The 17,588-nt window shown below is 47.3% G+C and overlaps 1 long non-coding RNA gene and 1 pseudogene across 7 annotated transcripts in view; both read left to right on the top strand.

The window, feature by feature from the left end:
- The window catches only part of LOC128931440 (uncharacterized), a 133,493-nt gene that overhangs the window by 60,874 nt on the left and 55,031 nt on the right, over positions 1–17,588 (top strand). For 3 of the 7 annotated variants that reach the window (XR_013528399.1, XR_013528398.1, XR_013528400.1), the window contains exon 1: positions 2,847–3,217. The exons of the other annotated variants lie outside the window; for them this stretch is intronic. This is a non-coding gene — a long non-coding RNA (uncharacterized LOC128931440). Of the gene's footprint in view, positions 1–2,846; positions 3,218–17,588 lie in introns of those variants that run through there. 7 annotated transcript variants of the gene reach the window in all.
- Positions 12,064–16,511, top strand: LOC100385183 (GRAM domain-containing protein 2A pseudogene; annotated as a pseudogene).

Below are 17,588 nucleotides of genomic sequence, written 5' to 3' on the forward strand. Positions count from 1 at the left end.
GAGAATTGCCTGAACCCAGGATGTGGAAGGTTGCAGTGAGCTGAGATCACGCCATTGCACTCCAGCCTGTGTAACAAGAGTGAAACTCCATCTCAAAAAACATAAAAAAAGATTATGGTTTAAGGGCTCCGAGATAGGAGGTTCAGGTTGAGAGCTCCATAGTAGAGATTAGAAGGAGAGATTAGGCTAATAGGGTTAGGTTGACAGGTCAGAATTACAGTGAAGGGTTAGGGTGAAAGTTTTAGTAAGATTTTGGATTGGGGTTATATACAGGTTAGAGTAGGTTTAGCTTAAGGTAAGAATTAGAGTAGGTAAAAGTAACATTAGGGTTCATGATTGAGGGTTAAGCTTACATTAGATTTAATCGGAGTAAGGTTAGGATTAGGGATTAGGATTAAAGGTTAGGGTTAGTGATTAGGATTAAGGGTTAGCATTCAGGTTTACAGTTTAAAGTAGGAATTAGGGTTTGGGTTTAGGGCAGTGATTAGGGTAAGTTAGGATTTTAGGGTTAGGGTTAGGTTTAGAAATAGGGTTGGGGTTAAAGTTAGGATTAGGGTTTGGGGTAGGGTTGGTTGGTTTAGGGGTAGGTGTTAGGGTTTGGCTTAGTGTTTAGGGTTAGGGTTAGTGTGAGGGTTAGGGTTAGGGGTTAGGGTTAGGGTTAGGATTAGGGCTAGAGTTAGTGTTAGAGTTAGGCCTACCACAAGGCTTTGCATTAGGATTAGGGCTAGGGCTATGTTTAAGGTTAGGGGTTAGGGTTAGGGTTAGAGGGTCAGCGTTATGGTCAGTGTTAGGGTAGGGTTGGGGTAGGGTTAGGGTTAGGGTTTAGGGCAGGGTTAGGGTTAGGGTTCATGGTTAGTCTTAAAGTTAGGAGTTATGGGTTAGGGCTAGAGTTAGGGTTAGGGTTAGGGTTAGGAATATGAGACCTGGAGTCTTGTATTAGGAGGTTGTTTTAGAACTTTATAATTTGAATGCCCTATTGGATTTCTATCTTGAATGGGACCTGTAACCCCCTTATTTCTCACATTTGGAACACCTGTGTTTTCCCAATGCCTGTATCCCCATTGTATGTAGGACGTAACTAGCTTGCTTTTCACATTACAGCTTCATAGGTGGAAGGGACTTGCCTTTTCACAAATGAGACTATGGACTGTGAACTTTTGAGTTAATGTGGAAATAAGACTTGTGGGACTGTTGGGAAGGTATGATTGGTTTTGAAATGCGAGGACATAAGATTTGAGGGGTCAAAGTTAAGGAATCATAGGAATGTAGCTAAACATAAAAAATCTTGCAAACCCATAATTTTTATGATGAAACAAATACATCTTATCATCTTTTATGTATAATACGTTTTAAGTTTTTTTAAACCCAATGAAATGTGAGTTTTGTGATTTTTATTTTATTATAGCAATGGTTTTATAAACAAAGAAAAAACGAATAATTCGGGATTTCAGAGATGGTAGACTATTAAAAGTAGTTTGGATATTTAATTATTAAGAAATAACGTTTATGTCTGGAGGTAATTGACAGAGGAACCGGCTGTGGTCCTTCACCCCTGCATCACCTTTGTTTTGTGCTATAGCTATCAAACACAAAACAAAATCACCACTTATTTCTAAAAGATAGAGAAAGAATATTTCCTTCAATTTAAGCATTCCTAAATTGCCACCTGGTGGCCGCTGCACTCTTGGAGGAGGCCCAAGGCAGAGCAGACCCTCAGGTGGGCGGGCGATGCACTTGACCCTGAGGACATCAGGTACCAGGCCCCCCCATCCACCGCTGGCACCCGGATCACCCCTGCAGCCTAGATGTGGCATGGGAGCATCAAGTGGCTAGACACCCCAGACCAGGCCCTCACCCCTAGCAGCAGGAATCCCAGGTTGGGGCACCCACGCCGAAAAGTCAGGTGGCCGGCCGCCTGCAGCCACTCAGTCTCATCGGTGCGGATGCAGAATGTCCAGAGCAGGGGCCCAGGATCCGGAGAGGTGTTCAAGAGGAGCGGACCCTCAGGCCAGGTGGACTGTGCACTCGGCGACCCTGATGCCACCCAAGGGAAGCTCCACCATACCACACCAGTACCAGCACTGCACCCTCAAACTGCACGTCCGGCATGGGCAGCAGTGGGGGCCGGTGGGGGAGGAGCAACCCCTGACTTTCCATACGCCTCCCGCTCTGTGACACCTGCCAGACAGACCCCGGGGCCAGAGTTTCAGCGCTGAAGCCAGGCCATCCGCGAAGCCGCTCCAGTGCCCATGCCAGACCCGATCTCCCTTTGAGGAGTGGGGCTGCCACAGGGTCCGAGAGGCCTCCCCCTCCTCCCTTAGATGAGATACGTGTAAGGACTGATAATGTTCCATCAGGAACTCATGTTTGTGATAGAAGATGCGCGCCTGAGGGCCGAGCGCGGTGGCTCACGCCTGTAATCCCAGCACTTTGGGAGGCCAAGGCGGGTGGATCACGAGGTCAAGAGATCGAGACCATCCTGGTCAACATGGTGAAACCCCGTCTCTACTAAAAATACAAAAAATTAGCTGGGCGTGGTGGCACGTGCCTGTAATCCCAGCTACTCGGGAGGCTGAGGCAGGAGAATTGCCTGAACCCAGGAGGTGGAGGGTGCGGTGAGCCGAGATTGCGCCATTGCACTCCAGCCTGGGTAACAAGAGCGAAACTCCGTTTCAAAAAAAAAAAAAAGAAGAAGATGCGCGCCTGAGATCCTGCACCTGTGGTCCTCCGGCAGCCCGGGCGAGCCCAGGAGAACCCGGAGCTGCAGCCCCACCTGCCTGGGCGCACCTGCGAGCGGCTTCCGGGAGTCGGGCGGCCACCGTGGCGCAGGCGCGCGGAACGGCTTTGCGGGGCTCGCTGGGTCTGAGAGGCTGAAGGCTGTAGAGGCCCCGGCTGGCTCGCGGGTTCTGGGCTAGAAAGCGGGTTTGGGATCGCAGGTGGGGGTTGGCGCAGGTGGGCGTGGGAGGAGCCGCGGCTCAGGAGCTGACTGTTGGGGATCTGAGAAGTCACCACCTTGTAGAAGCTCCTCGGCTTCGGAGCCAGGGCCCGAGGCAGAGCAGAACCTCAGGTCCTGGGCTCCATGGACCCCGTCTACACCGCTTCCGGGACGAGGAACCGCGGAGGATCCACAGGGCGGCTGTCCGGGGCGACGCCGGGGGAGGAGGAGCTGCCTGGAGCGCAGGAGCGGAGACCTGGACGCCCGGGACAAGCCGCGCAGGTAGCGGGGCTCAGCCCGGGTTGGGGGGTTCCCGAGGCCCGGCTTCGCCCCGGGACGGGGCCTTGGAGGGCGCCGGGCACCCTCGGAGCAGCGCAGCCAAATGAGCCTCAGCTGCTTCATCCCTCCTAATTCCCCGGCTGGAGCACCTGGTGGAGAAGGTGAGCGGTTGAACCAAGTTAGGCATACACCGCGTTGTTATTTGGTGTTTTATACATCACGGGAGGTCCCTCCTGAGAGATCTCATTCCTCTCTCAAACGTGCCGGGTCATTTTCAGTAGGCGAACATTTCTCAGATAAAACTGCTGGGTTCTTTGCTGAAGGGTCTTGGAGGAAAACTTGGAAGTGGGAGGTGGGTTTGTGTTCTTGAATGAGAACACACATTTTTCTCAAAACGTGAACTCTTTCTGCGTGTGTCAATTTTACATAAAGCGAATGAAACAATTTCGCGCAACACCTGCTGTCTTTTACTATTGTGATGACGTTTTTAGTAATTTTATAATGGACCGAAAAAGGACTGGCTTCTCTAGATGTCAAAATGTGCTATTAATTTCTGTAATTGTTTACTAACAGCTGAAAATACAGATAAATGTACGGAACAGAATAGGAAGTCTCGAAACAGTGAAGTGATATATGTAAGGATTGATAATGTTCACAGATATGAATAGGAAAGGAGTTATTAATGAAAAATGCCTCCTCTTGGAAGAAAACTCATGAAATTTTATATCAGACATGAGTGCCTGATGGAACACAGGTTGAAACTTTTACATATGCAAGCGAGAAAAGTCGCAGGGGAAACACAAATGTTTGTTTTACAGGTATATGTATGTTGACAACGGCCTTCCTAAGAACCACCTCAGAGGCAGGCATTCTGAAGGTTGACTTAGCAAACTAAAAATTAAAGCTGCCTGTGTGTCAGAAAAGAAAATGAGAAATGAAAGAAAACATACTTGAAAAGCATTTACTCTATTCAGATGAGACGTGTGTGTTCATTTTATCGGGAGTTCATTATATATCATGTGATATGTGTAGTACTGGTATGTACAGCATGTATGTTACATGTATGATGTTTGGTTATATACACAGATTAGATGAACAGTTACATATAAATGTTGCATTGAACTTAGCACAGAAAGTCAACACCAGAACAAAAGTATGCCAAATTACAGGGTTTATTGCCGGCGACCACGGAGGACTCACGTCTCTCCAACCCGTGGCAGAGAAAGAAGAGTGACAAGAATTTTTTATACCTACAAAACCACCTTGGGAGTGGGGTTGAGGAACGGAGATGGGAGTGAAAGCTGTCAATCACCTCCTAGGCTGAGAGGAGGGTGAGGGGGCTCCAGATATTCCAAGGCCCAGGGGACTTTTGTCATTCCTATTGCCACCTAAGTGGTTTACAGAGGTCAAGATAAACATTAGTTTATACATTATTTGGACAAGTGTGGGGTCCACATAATTTTAGGTTACTTGGCACCAGGATGGAATTATCTGGGGGTGCTTACTTTGGTAAACAAAGGCCAGCAATTCTGGCAGTTACAGATAAGAGAAAGTGTGCAGCTTGTCCTCTCTTTACATTTTGCAAGGTCATCTTAGTAGTTTCCAGAAGCCATGGCTAGCAGTCATTGTGAGGAGAATGGAAACAGTTTTCCCATTTTAAAATGGCATTGTGCTGGTTCTAATTCTAGGCCAGCTATATCACATTCCCCCCTGTTCTTATAGCATAAATTAAATCTTTAATAGGTGTCCTCTTTTTGACACAGAGGCCCATAGTTGGATTTTAGAACTATTTTACCGAATCTAGTCTTTCCTGGATAAATTTGCAGAGCATGTTTAAAAGGCATGGTGTAAATGTTAATCTTAGGACCACTAACATCAAGGATCCTGCTAACCCAGTGAGCAGGGATGTCAGCTAAGGGGACCAAGAGAACAGTTTTTGGTACTAATTTCCTGAGGCCTCTCTGAGGTGTTTTCTTATTTCTAAGTTTTTTCGAATCATAGCAAGACTGTCTTAGATAATTCCAGAATTATTTGCATAGAAGCAACATCGCTCACCGAGAGCCGCATCTAGCCCTCCTTCCCTCAAGAACAAGTCTAACCCCTTTTTATTTTGCAATACCCTTTTAGCTAAGGAGTCTACTTGTTTAGCTAATTTGGTGAGGGAATTTTCTAGATGGGCAATTTCTGCATCTATTTGATGTGAAAGAGTTTGGAAATTTTGGTCCCCAGTGACTAAGGCAGATATTCCTATAGCGGTGGACCCTGCTATTCCAAGTTCCACTAATGGGGGTATAATTATGGGGGCCTGTTTCTAACGTCTGTCTGTATTGGGTGTTATGAGAATTTCACCTTTTATCTGGTGTGGACCTTGGGCATAGATATAGCCTCATTGTCTGAAGCCGTTTCTCGGCCACTACATTCCCACACCCCATCTCTTTCGCCCTCACCACATTTCCCCACCCCATCTTTTTGTCTTCATTTGTCCTATAGTATTTGCATCTAGGCTCTCATTTAAGAGAGTGCAGAGGTCTAGGGAGAAGGTTATGGGATCTCTGGGAATGTACTCTAGGGTTAAGTTGACAAGGGTGGTTCCAGCCCCAAGTACAGTACTAACAAACTGTCCCGTTGAGCCCTCCGTGATGACCTATTGACAATAAGTGGGCATCAAGGGGGTGGTTACAGGAATCAAAGAGATTAGGATGACAACTGTGAACGGCGTGAAAGTCTTAGCTTTAGGGGGTCCGTTGAGGATGAAACCACTTCCCATCTTGCATCCGGGGGCAGTCTTGACGTGTGAATGGTGAATTCAGGCAGTCAGTCTGTCTACCTTGACTGCCGTGGGGGTGACCAGAATCACGGTGTAGGGTCCCTTCCAGCGAGGAGTCAGACTGGAGGCAGTGAATCTCTTTATTAAGATCTTATTCCCAGCTGGAAGGGGTGTAGCGGCTGGTCAGTGAGGTCCCCTGGGGTAGGTCGAACTTCCCTGATGAGCGGGTGCACCTGGGACTGGACAGACTGGAGTGCCTGCAAGGACTTAAGGAGTGTGTGGTTATGGACTTCAGCATGTATGGTGTCCGCGAGTTTGGGGAGTAAGGGAGGGGGCTTCCCAAACATAATTTTAAAAGGAGTAAAGCCTTTCTTATAGGGAGTACATCGGGTATGGAGGAGAACAAAAGGAAGCAGGTTGACCCAGTTTTCACCGGTCTCTAGAATGAATTTTGTTAAACTTTCCTTTATGGTCAGGTTCATTTTTTTAACCTGCCCAGAACTCTGGGGGCGATAGGCACAGTGTAGCTTCCTTGGCTAGGCCCTGTGAAACCTGTGCCATAAAAGCAGGGCCATGATCTGATCCCAGTGTCGGGGGCAAGCCAAACCGAGGAACCAGGTCCTGTAACAGTCTCTGTGTTACTACCAGTGCGGTTTCTGACCTAGTAGGAAAAGCCTCGACCCATCCAGAAAAAGCGTTTGTAAACATAAGGAGGCATTTACAGACTCAAGCTGGGGCTTTATTTCAGTAAAATCTACTTCCCAGTGTTCCCCTGGGCTGGCACCCCTAAGTCTTATTCCTGCTTGACTAGTTTTACTGTCTCCTAAATTTACCCTGTGGCTTACATTACAATGAATAGTAGTTTCCCTAACAATCTCATACAAATGTGGAATGTAGTATCTGGCCCTTAACAACTCAGTGAGTTTTGTTTGTCCTAAGTAAATGGCCTGGTGTGTCCTTAACTAGAGTCTTCTCTAGAGCCTCGGGGAGCACAATCCTTATGTCCAGCAGAATCCACCACCCTGTGGAATCTTGTCGTCCCTCCTGTTCTTTAGCAAAGTTTTCTTCCTCAGGCGAGTATGTTGGGGTACGAGGCAGGTTTGGGGCCGGCAGAGTCACAAGAAGAGGCAGAGGTTTTACTGGCCCCAAGGCTGCCTGTCTGGCTTGCAGGTCCGCTGCCCTCTTTCCCCTTGCCTCTGGTGAATCTCCCTTCTTGTGTCCTCTGCAGTGTATTAATGCCACTGCCTTGGCTTCCATAGAGCTTCTAGCAGGGCTAGGATTTCCTCTTTGTTTTTGATAATTTTTCCCTCTGAGGTAAGCAGCCCTCTTTCTTTATAAACGGGTCCAGGTACTTGGGCTGTAGCAAAGGCATATCGACTATTTATGTAGATATTGACAGTTTTTCCCTCTGCCCAGTCCAAGGCCTTTATTAGAGCTATGAGTTTGGCCTTCTGGGCTGAGGTCCCGTGTGGGAGAGCCTGGGCTCAGATAACTCGCTCTAGGGTGACCACAGCTGCCCCCACATACCTGACTCCGTTGACCATGAAGCTGCTTCCATCCGTATACAATACCTCTTCCGGGTTCTGCAGGGGGACGTCGGTGAGATCTGGTCGCGCGGCGTGGAGGACATCTATTGTCCATTGGCAGTCATGAATTGGCTCCTCTGGCCCGCTGTCAGGTAGCAACGTGGTGGCGTTTGACATCCATTTTATGGGGCTCCACGGAGTTGCGACTCTACCATGTGGGGGGCCACTGAGTTTAACTCTTGCCCCAAAGTCAGCTTGTCTGCCTCTTTGATTAATAGGGCTTGTGGTCGCCACCACTCTCAGACAAGCTGGCCGCCCAGAGGCTATGGGATCAAGTCCTTTTGAAAGATAGGTGACAGGCTGGGATTAGGGTCCCAGAGTTTGGGTGGGCACCTTCTTAGCAACTCTCTGTTTTTCATGCACAAACAACTGGAAAGGTCTAGAGCTGTCTGGCAGGGCTAAGGCTGGGGCCGCAGTCAGGGCAGTCTTGAGCTTGTCAAAAGCCTGCTGCTCTACCTCTGTCCATGTCAAGGGCTGATTTCTTCTAGAGCAGGCATACAGGGGCTTGGCTATCTCAGAAAATCCCCAAATTCATAGCCTGCAGTACCCTAGTGCCCCAAGGAATTTTTTAACTCGGCGTTTCATGGTGGGGGTGGGTATTTGCAGCACTGCTTGGATTCAGCTGGGTGCTAGTGCCCGGTTGCCCTTCTCTATAATATAACCCAGGTAAGTAACTCTCGGCTGGCAGAGTCGGGCCTTTTTAGCTGAGACCCGGTACTCTAAAGTCTGTAGGATCCTTAGTAATAACTGGGTGGTCTCTTGACAGTCCTCCTGGGTTTTTGTGGCCAAGAGTAAGTTATAACTCAGCTCAGAAATCAGCAAGGTCTTGGCTCAGCGTCTCATCAAACAAAGTGGGGGAATTCTTAGAACTGTGCAGCAGCTTCTCTGCTGGATTTCTGGCTCCCGGGAGGTAACTCGGGTTTCCTGGGGTGCTGTTATCACTGCTTTAGTAACTCCCTTATCTTGCTTGGCCTCTAAGGTGCTCCTATTGTTAAAAACTTTTTGGGCAATTTCTAACAACTGAGCTAAATTTATTCCCATAAACCCCTCTTACTTTGCAACTTTCTTTTGATGTCTGGGGGAGACTGGGAAACAAAAGCCAGATTTATGGCTCGCTGATTTTTACAGTCCCTACCATGGAGCCGCTCTCTTAACCCCCTCTAACAATTACCGGTGAAAAGTGTTCAGAGCCCTCAAGGTGTTGGGCCCCCATGTGGGGTCGGGTAGATGAAAAATACCATTTTAATTTGGTCCTGGCATTTTCTGATCTTCCCCCCATCCTACGTATTGCTTTATGGGCTTCTTGTCTAATTCTACTCCTCTCCTCTGTGGTGAACAAACTCAGTAATAATTGTTGGCAGTTATTCTAAGTGGGGCGATAAGTCTGCAGTACAGATTTTAAGAGCCCTGTCAAAGCCTGGGGCTTCTCAGAGAACGGGGGATGTTGAGCTTTCTGACAGAACTTCCTCTATCGTAAAACTTTGCTACTGCTTCAAGATCCCCCAGCCTCCCAGCACGACCCCTTCCCGGGGAACTTTCCATCTCAGCAGGTTTCTAACCCACCACCTCTCACCATATTAGCAGTTCCCCAGCCCTCCCAGGAACTATTAAACTCAGCACTTCCCCAGCCCTCCCCTCCTGCACAGCCCCTCATACTGGAGGTATCTGCCAGCTTGCAGGCCATAAAAATCCCCTTTGCCACGCCACAGGTGCTGCGTGTCAATTTTGGGTGCAGCCCAGCAGATTTTTCCTTGCTCTTAAAGCTTGTGCCAGCACTTGGTGTCTTGGCCCTCTCCTTAATTTCTATCACTTTCCAGTTATATAAGTCACTTGACAAGAAGTGAACAAAGAACGGGTGACCCCAATTGTTTTTTCCTGTTGGGGGAGCCTCTTGGAGAAGAAGGACCACCGGTGAGTGTGGGGCCCTGCTTTGAGTGTGGAGAGGAGACAAGGGCTGGTCATTAGTACTGTCCAGGGAGCGGTGTCAGGACCCCGCCCCTGAGGGCCGAGAATACCGTCAAGGCAACTCTTGGTCCTCGGCAGGGCCTGGAAGAACAACCGGTGCTGAGGGCCCCTTTTTGGGCCTGCTAGCATAACCTGAAGTTCAGCACACTTTATACATTTTTCAAGCCAAGGAGTGGGGTGCTGGTTCAGCCTCAGCCATTGATCAATGTATGGAAATTGATCAGGGTGGCCTGCGGACCCTGACACAATGTTTGAGACAGCCTGAATTATCTTGGGGTTGTATGTCCCCGTATCTGGCCAACCTACCCCAACTCACAGAGGGTCCTAAGCCTCTGTGGGGTTAGTTTAACACCATACTGGCCAGAGAACCCTAATTTAAAGTTTTCCGTCATGCATCAGAGGTGGGTGTATGGTCAGGAAGGTGACAAGCCCATTTGGTCATTTTCTTTCAGTTTTAAATTTTTTCCTGAGAGATTTTACCAGTTTAAGACTGGCCTTATTGAGGACTTGAACTAACAATCTTGTGGCTTGGGGCTCCCCCACCCCACCTTAACTGTTGTGCTAACAAATAATTTGCACTACAAAGAGTTAGAAAGCTGTTCTTAAAGCCAGTTTTTAGATGCAAATGCTACACTCTGAGACAGTGTGGCCTGCCTGAAAGCCGGGTGGGGCGGGCAGCCGGCAGAGAAGGGAAAAAAAAAAACGCTTTTGGTGTCAGTTTAAACTGAGCTCTAAGCCGCTGGGCCGGCTGTGAGTTCTTCGCCCCTGCAGTTTTGGTCACTTTTACACAGGGACCCTGAAAAGCATTAAATTCTTATCTCCTCCCCCTTTTTTTTCTTTCTTCTCCACTCTCTTCTCTGTTTTCTCTCTCTTTCCCTATTTCCTCTCTCTTGCTTTCTTTGTCTGTCTCCTCTCTCTTCTTTTCTTTTCCTTTCTCTCAGGACTCTTGCTTACTACCTGTGTCTTTCTTTTTCTGTGGCATAGCCAACTTTGGAAAGCCTCTAATTCAAATTTTGCCCTCTCTAAAGCAGGTTTTAGTAGGGCCTCCCTGTGATACACCACCGGGCACTGCTTATAATAACATTGGACACTTTTCTGGCAGAATAGGCAGTTACCAGTTTTCCATCCCAACCAGACAAAGAGCTCTCGTAGACCCTGATCTAGGACTTTGTTTCCTACAACCCCAAGGAAACTTCTTCTGAGGTGCTGGGGGCACAACTGCCTTCCTGACATGGACTCAGACCCAGCAGGGGCAAAAATACTCTGTTCCTGGTGGAGGTGGCTGGGAGAATTTACAGGCCACAATGATAACAAGGAAGAAAATAAAAACAGCTAAAGTTAAGACTATCTGCCACATGGCAGAGAAAGAAAGAATGAGGCCTCAGCGATAGAAGAAAAAGATGAGAAAGAAGGAGAATAGAGTAATCTCTGTGGGGATATAACCGATGAAAGTTCCCTGCATCCAGTGTATGTCTGCTAGCAGACGTCTAATAATACTGGCAAACTTACAGACGAGACAGGACCACATACAAGAGTGACAAACAAAGGGTGGGAGCCTCCCAGAGGAGACCACTCAGTTGCCTGCCTGGCCGCGCCCCTGGAGGGGTATTTCAGGAACGTCTTGACTAATGGTGCACCCGTATAATCCCCGGGCCTGGTCACCTCAGGATGGAAGTCCGAGTAGGACAGCTCTGAGGTGAGTCACCGTTATGCCTTATGACGCTCCCGTGGAACCGCGGGTGGAGGCCCACTCAAATCCTGTGGCTTTCAGCCGTGGGACTACATAGATATTCACACAGTCTCTCACTCACACAGAGGCTACGGAAAACAATCGAATGCTGACACCCACTATGACAGCCACCAGAAGGCTGCCACACTCTATGACAGCCACCAGAAGGCTGGCACCCACTATGCCAGCCACCCGATGCTGATATACCCACGATACCAGCTACCAGAAGGCTGCCACCCTCTATGACAGCCACCAGAAGCCTCAAGCGACGTCTCGGTGAGGCTTGCCAGGTCAGAGTTGCAGTGACTAGTCAGTCCCCCGACACAGGCCCTTTCCCTTGAACCGGTTCCCAGATTCCAAACCAACCTACCTCTGGAGGCTTTTAGGACCCTGAAGAATTTTGGGCGAATGTCAGCTGGGTGGGTGCTCCTCCACAGTGGCACTCCAGGGCCCTGAGACAGCTCAGGGGGTCCCTCCCCTAGAGGCTTCCGAGGTGGGAGCGGCCACCCGGGCAAGACTCTGAAATGGCTTTTGTCTGGTGATGAAAAATAATATTTTGGTGGAACCTCCAAAATGTTGCATTGAACTTAGCACAGAAAGTCAACACCAGAACAAAAGTATGCCAAATTGCAGGGTTTATTGCCAGTGACCACAGAGGACTCACGTCTCTCCAACCCATGGCAGAGAAAGAAGAGTGACAAGACTTTTTTATACCCACAAAACCACCTTGGGAGTGGGGGTGAGGAAGGGAGATGGGAGTGAAAGCTGTCAATTACCTCCTAGGCTGAGAGGAGGGTGAGGGGGCTCCAGATATTCCAAGGGCCAGGGGACTTTTGTCATTCCGATTGCCACCTAAGTGGTTTACAGAGGTCAAGGTAAACATTAGTTTATACATTATTTGGACAGGTGTGGGGTCCACATAATTTTAGGTTACTTGGCATCAGGATGGAATTATCTGGGGGTGCTTACTTTGGTAAACAAAGGCCAGCAATTCTGGCAGTTACAGATAAGAGAAAGTATGCAGCCTGTCCTCTCTTTGCATTTTGCAAGGTCATCTTAGTAGTTTCCAGAAGCCATGGCTAGCAGTCATTGTGAGGAGAATGGAAACAGTTTTCCCATTTTAAAATGGCATTGTACTGGTTCTAATTCTAGGCCAGCTATATCACATATACACATTAGGTGAGAAGTGCATCTTCATTTTATAGGAAATTTATATCATGTGATATGCATACTACTGGTATGTACAGCATACATATTACATGTATAATGTTCAGTTATATACACAGATTAGATGAACAGTATTTACTATATTATATTCAGATGAGAAGTGTGTGTTCATTTTATCGGGAGTTCATTATATATCATGTGATATGTGTAGTACTGGTATGTACAGCATACATATTACATGTATGATGTTCAGTTATATACACAGATTACATGAAATGTTACATATATACACATTAGGTGAAAAGTGCATCTCATAGGAAATTTTTTTTCAAATCAAATAAAAATTCTTATAAAAGTGGGCAAAGAACTTTTTTGCAGATTTACAAGTTATGTACATAGGAAGAAATCCTTTACGTTTCGGGTATAAGAATTTAAATTAAAAGAGGAACGAAGGCCGGGTGCGGTAGCTCAAGCCTGTAATCCCAGCACTTTGGGAGGCCGAGGCGGGTGGATCACGAGGTCAAGAGATCGAGACCATCCTGGTCAACATGGTGAAACCCCATCTCTACTAAAAATACAAAAAATTAACTGGGCATGGCAGTGCGTGTCTGTAATCCCAGCTACTCGGGAGGCTGAGGCAGGAGAATTGCCTGAACCCAGGAGGCGGAAGTTGCGGTGAGCCGAGATCGCGCCATTGCACTCCAGCCTGGGAAACAAGAGCGAAACTCCGTCTCAAAAAAAAAAAAAAAAAAAAAAAAAAAAGGAATGAAACAGTTTTCTGTCCACAATACCTGTGAGGATACTTTGTACTGCTGCTTCAAGTTTAAGTTGCTGATGACTTATTAAAGAGACAATTTGGTGGTAAGTACTACATTTAAGAAATGTGTATACTCTTTACCCATCACTTCCATTATACTGAGATACCCGCAGGAAGTAGAGATGCATGCACTTTGTTTTCTTTGCAGCACTTATTTTAAAAACAACAGATAGAATGAATTCTATCGACAAATGTCAGTTGCAGCCAAGGGTGGAGAAATAGGTGACCGCTGAAGTGACAGTAGATGTGGAAGCATGTTGATGTGTGAAGATGCGTTTTGTTGTAGCTAGCAAGGAAAAAGACCAGTTTGATTATACACGCACACAAACATACTATGGTCTTGTGTTAAGGAAAATGTGTACAAAATGTGACATTTCTAATTTTGGGGCATTTGCATTTTAAGTAAAGTTTGTCTTATCTGTGATTGCTGCAGTGAGCATGTACAACTCTTCTAGTAAAAGTTTATTATTAATGGAATAATTCTTGGGAAGAGGAATATGAATCTTTCCCAGATAATAAAAATTCACAGCCCAGCGCGCAGTCGGGGGTGTGGGATGCGGGTGCCGTGATGACCATTCTGAGCCGGAGCCAGGCCACCGAGGCAGGCGGCAACCCACGAATGCACGGAGACATCTCTGAACAGTCCTGTGTCCTGCAAAGAGGAACCACATGGAGTTCAGGAGCCCCCAGACTGCAGAGAAGGGCCCTAGTCTCCGATCTCTGCTCCAAGCTTCTGGCTCAAGGCCAGAGCAGCATGGGCACTGAGGACACATGGGCAGGACTGGGGTTCCTTGTCCCCAAAATGGAATGTCTCCTTTGCAGTCTGCACTGCCCAGAAGGCTTGAAGGGTGAAGAGATAAAGAAATGTGGCCGAGAAGGGATACCACTGAATAAATACCACCAGCAATACCACAAGCTGTTTAAGGATGCTCCCTTGGAGGAAGTGGTTCTCAAAGTGTGCTCCCCTGCACTCCAGAGGGACCTCCTTCTTCAGGGCGGGCTCTGCATCTCCCCCAACTGGCTCTGCTTCCACGCCAGCCTCTTTGGCAAGGATATCAAGGTGGTCTTCCCTGTGGTGTCTGTGCAAATGATCAAAAAACACAAGCTGGCACAGCTCCTTCCCGACGGAATGGCCATCACCACCACCACCAGCCAGAAGTGTGTCTTCGTGTCACTGCTCTCCTGGGACAGTGTGTAGGGGCTGCATAGGAGAGACTGCACCCACCTACAGCCTTCCAGCAAGAAGAGTTGAAGCATAAGAGAATTTCCAGAGGAATCTGAGTCTCTGGAAGTCCTCATCCCTGAGATGAAGTGGAGAAAGGTATGCCCATCCTCTAGGTCCCTGTCTCTCCCGGACAACATGCCTCGTACCCCTCCTGAATCTGTGGACTCCACAGTTTCCTTCCCCTCCAGGAAGCCTCCAGGGCCTGAAAAGTCAACAGCCTAAGTAGCCTCTGAAAATGGCAGGAGGTGGGCATGACCCATGCCGGGCTGGGGTCCTGCTTGCCCTAAGAAGATGCCGAACTGCTCTCCCACCACAGTGCTGTCTGTGAGGATGATGAGCTGGAGGAGGAGTCTGGGAGCACTGGGGAGCTGAGGCCCTGAAATTCTCGGCTCCTGAAGGTCTTCTTGGTGCTGATCTGCGTCCCAGTCATGTCCTCATCTTATCTGGTGTTCCGTATTTCACAGCTAGAGCAGCAGTTATGCTCCTTGAGTTGGGACAGCCCAGGGCACAGGGGACAGTGTGTTGGCCTTTGACCCCAATCCTTCTCCAAGAATAATTTGCTGGGTGCTAAGTCTCTACCGACTATCCCTGTGGTTTATGCTGCTGCTGTGCTTAGACTGCGTATGAAGGAAAATATTCCAGACTTTTTTCCTCCTTTCAGCTCTTCTCCTCCCTCCGAGAGATCTGAAGTACCTGTTTACAAAGTAACTGGCTTCTGCGATTTTTGGACTCAAACAAAAAGCCAGATTTTTTGGAACCAGCTGAGGAATTCTGTACAAGAAGCTTCAGCAACCACTTAAATGAGAAAAAAAAAAAATTAGCTGGCTCCTTGGAAACAGTTCTGGCACACAGGCAGGACCCTGGAGGCACCCTCAAAGGCAGAGGCCGGAACACAAACCACCTGTGTGGGCTCTGGTCTCCAGCTCTGTGCTCCCACGGGGCATCCCAGTGGGCAGCCAGGCACCTGTCAAGCTTGGGGAGGGGCCTGCTGAGAAGCTGTGGATGATGAGGGGAGGGCCCGAGATGAATTCCATGCTTTGGGCCGGGGCTCTGTGCTGGCCCCTCATGAGGTGGCTGGCTGCATGATGGGAAGATGCTGCCCATGGCAGGAATGGTGGCAGGGGCTGTGGAGAACAGAGGTACCTGACTTTTGTGTCCTCAGCTGTCACTTTCTGGTGACACAGATCACTGTGGTCACAGATCTGGTAGTGGGTCTTGCCCTTGTGTGTTCAAACATTTTTAAGGTGTCCCAGGCCCTGGAAAAAGGGAATGGGGAGGGTGGAGGCTTGGATCTGAGGTCTTGCCGTCTACTCCCTGCTTGCTCGGATCTCAGGCATGGCCAACAGCAGCCTGTTGGGGAGGCTTGGCTGGGTAGCTGTGTGTGATGGTGTTGGGAAACTCACTGTTCCATGGATGGCCATCCTCTCTGCTTGCAACCAGCCCTTTGCACCCTTTCACCTCAGTCTCTTTTAGGGAAATAACCGTTCTTGCCTCAGTACTTCTCTCTGGTTCTTGCTGAAAGGCAGGGAGAACAAATCCATTCTCCAAGCCTTGCTGGGTTGACAGAGGCCATGAGAGGTGCCAGTTATAGGGGGATGTGCCAAGATGCAGGTGAACTTGGTCTCCAGCTATACCCAGGCTCAGGGCAAGAGCCATGCTGCAGGGTAGGTGACTTTGGAGGTGCGCTTGGGGCCCAGGGCTTTGAGCGGTGTGAGCGTGACTGTCCCTCCAGATGGCCCTCTGTTTCTCCCTGTTGTCCCCATCTGGCCCTCTGGGGCTGCTGTGCCTTCTGCTGTGTGCATTTATAAACTCTGTGTATTTTATATAGACCTGTTGGCATTGGCTGATGCTCCTTTAATTCCCTGAGTTTGGTTCAGCCACTCTTGGGTTGTTTTGCTATGGCCTTAGCCTTTAAAAATATTTAAAAATAAACTTGATTTTTCTAGTGTAAAATAATAGTATCTCACTTTCTATTGTTTATCACCATCATTATTATGATTGTGTGTCATTATCTTTGAACTTTTAGCCTCTTCAGAAATAAAAAGGGAATGTTTTTATCTGTCTTTAGATTTTATTATATATTTTATCAGGTACGTATATTTTTCTTAAATGTAGATTTATCTCATATATGCAAACAGTGATAGATTAATCATTTCATTTTACTTGTATTTTTTGAAAATAAAAATAAGAAATATAAATGACTGCTATCGCAAAACTGCTTTATAGGAGTTTATTTAAAAATGTTGAACTCCCATCTGTATTTCTCCATTCTTTCATTGCATTTACTCATCCAACGCAACCTGAGTACTTGTTATGTGGCAGACGTATTCTACTGTCTCTCAGGACCCTTCCATCCTTAAAAACTTTGTGTTTACTGCCCTGTCTGCACAAGCTGACAGATTTGAAATGAGGACGTTAGGACTTAACCTCATTAAAACGTTATCTCCCACCTTTAAACAGCAGAATTTCTGCACTTAGAATGTAATAGAAGATAACCGTTAACTGCCCTTTCAGAAGTTTATCAGTCTTCAACACTAATATTAACAAGGGAAAGTCTGATTTGCATATATTCTCTAAATACAAAAATTGAATTAAATGATCCACACACCCCTGTTCATTTGAATCGTGAATTTCCTTTGGCTTCAAGTTGTTTGAAAAATCCAAGAATTAATTTGTTTAAAAAATGTGTTACTGTTATTTCAGTGTTCTTTCCCCAGAGTATGTTTAAGAACTGAAACGTATTTAAGTGCCAGCTATATCCCTAGACCTGTCCTAGACCTGCGTATACCATATGCTACTTAGTGTAAGGACTCATGGGTTGTGTGATGCCCCATTATTATATATGTCAATAAAATAATTTTTAAAATGCTACCAATTCTAGTTGTAATAAACTGTGAATTATAAGTGGCATTCAAATATCACAGATGTTAAAATGTGACCTACTCTTTAAGTCCTCCTGCAAAGTAGGTATAATTGTATTATTAATTAATTTTTTTTGTTGAGTAGTAGTAATAGAAATAATCCCAGAACTCAGGGAGGCTGAGGTGGGAGGATCGCTTGATGCAGGAGTTTGAGACCAGCCTGGACAACAAAATGAGATTCTTGCTCTACCTAAATT

The sequence above is a fragment of the Callithrix jacchus genome, chromosome 2 (genome assembly GCF_049354715.1).
Source record: "Callithrix jacchus isolate 240 chromosome 2, calJac240_pri, whole genome shotgun sequence".
Taxonomy (NCBI): domain Eukaryota; kingdom Metazoa; phylum Chordata; class Mammalia; order Primates; family Cebidae; genus Callithrix; species Callithrix jacchus.